Below are 2,117 nucleotides of genomic sequence, written 5' to 3' on the forward strand. Positions count from 1 at the left end.
TAGATTTAATTAAAAAATGTTGTAAAATAAAATTAAAATAAAATATTTTGATTGTGAAATGAGTTATAGTGTTTGGGCATGTGGTATTGATAATCCATGGTATTGGCCCATAGTATTGTAACAAACTCTATTTACAAGTTAATAATATTTATGATAAAGTGTGCGTGAATATTCACGTTTAAGAATCTTATTATATTGTAAGTAATAAGTTTTTATGTTCTTATTGATTAAATTTAAATATGGTTATGAAATCATTATATATATATATATATATAATTTTCTTTTATCTATTTTTTTTCTTAATTTTATTAATAAATACAAAATTACAGTATAATAAATTGAATTATATATTACTTTTAACTTTTTATTATTAATTGAGTCAACATTTAAATGTTTATACTTATTTATGGACACTTAAATATCTCTTTTATTGTGAACTTTTTATAACTTTTAATCTTTTATTAGTTTTTAATTAAGTTAAACATTTACAAACAAATATTTACACTACTACAACATCACTTCCATAATTACTACAACATCATTTCTATAATAAGCTATGCTTCTAGACACAATAATATCACAACATTAATAAATTTTTATTTTATTTTTAAAATTGATAATAAAAGCAACACTGTCACAACTCCCAAACCATGGTGAAAACAGTAAACAATTTTTTTTTATTAAATTACTTTACAAAATTCCCAATGGCGACAGTTCATTGTTTCAACGCTCGACCCATTCTCTTTTAACCATACAAGTCATTCCACTTCATCCGCATCGGATCTGTTTACACTGTATGAATTTGGGTGTTGTTGGGTACGGTGACAGAACTTCCCCATTCTGCGTTTATTGGTAACTCACTGAGAGCGTGACAGCTAAGCTCTACCTTGAAATCCGCTACATACAAGATCAGCTGGTAAACTCTTGGCTGTACAGCAGAGTTAATATTTGCAGCAGTGGTACCTTGTTCTCGGGATCCCTAATCAAATCGACAGTGAGAACTCTCTCTCTTCCATCGAACGGTTAGACTCACTTCGGGTGACCTTTCAATCTGGCGCTCACGGTTTTTGCTCTCATTCGATGCAATAGGTTTCGGGCTTCCAGAGGGTTCCTCCGGTTCACAGGTTGCAAACCAGATGTTCGTCCTGTTCCATCTTACAGGGGCGAACCTAACACCTTCCACCTTACAGATCTGAGCCTTTTCTAGCAGGTCAGGTATTTTCTCCCTAGATCATCTGCTACCCATAACTCGACCTGTTGTTTTCTTTCTTTTTTTAAATACGACTCTAAAAATATTTTCCTTCTTGTGACAGGTTGAGCAGCACTTTGAATATCAAGCGCCGAAGGCTAGGAAGGTGGAACAGCTTCTGCACCGGCATGGCGCTAGATTTGTTCGGGTATGCCACATTTCGAACCCTTTCTTGGTACCAGGGTTGTGATAGTTAATGGGTTTGTCGATTTCAACAGCTTCAAACTTGTTTTCCCTTTTGCCAGGTTGATTGTTGATTTCCTTCTGGAAGGGGTTTCAACCGAGTTTCCTTTTCTGTTACGGGGTGCTTCCACAATTTGCTGCCCAGTGAGGGCTTCTGTCTGTGTGAACTCTGATGTTGTGTCTTGTTGTAGTCAGTGTTGTTTCTAAGAAATGGCGGCTCCTCTGCCCATTCGGGGTTTTGTAATAATAACAGTGCCGGTTAGCTTCGGCTCATGAATATATGTTATGTACATTCGTTGATTTCCTGTGTTTGTATATTGAGGATTTTTGTGACTCTTAAAGATTGGGCTAGCTCTGCTGCCCATTCCTTTGGCGTGTTATATTCAAAGATATAATTTTATTTTTTTTCCTCCACTCTGCTACAGGTCTATTGATTCTCTGAGATTATGCTATGGCTAGCTATCCCAGCTCTAGCTGGTCTAGGTGTATAATTTTTTCTCAGTAATGTATACATCTGTTCCTGTACAATTGATTCTACCCAGAATGTACAGTAGACTCTTATACTCATTGCTCTATATGCATTCAGGGTTTTTTTTTTTTTTGAGAAACCTTAAATAAGTTTGGAGTAATAACTGTGCTTTACTTCATTAACACAATAATTTACTATTCTGTTATATATATATAC

The 2,117-nt window shown here is 34.5% G+C and overlaps 1 long non-coding RNA gene across 2 annotated transcripts; it reads left to right on the forward strand.

Annotated features, from left to right (window-relative positions):
- The first annotated feature begins 800 nt into the window (after positions 1–800).
- LOC149248829 (uncharacterized) lies at positions 801–1,732 on the forward strand. Of its 2 annotated transcripts, none has more exons than XR_016265780.1 (3): positions 801–1,215; positions 1,314–1,397; positions 1,495–1,732. It is a non-coding gene; the product is annotated as an uncharacterized LOC149248829 (long non-coding RNA). The 2 variants fall into 2 exon arrangements; XR_016265779.1 differs by having other exon boundaries at positions 801–1,210.
- The last annotated feature ends 385 nt before the right edge of the window (positions 1,733–2,117 follow it).

This window comes from Pinus tabuliformis, chromosome 7 (assembly GCF_031772625.1).
Source record: "Pinus tabuliformis cultivar Carrire ecotype Pingquan chromosome 7, CPIR1, whole genome shotgun sequence".
NCBI lineage: Eukaryota > Viridiplantae > Streptophyta > Pinopsida > Pinales > Pinaceae > Pinus > Pinus tabuliformis.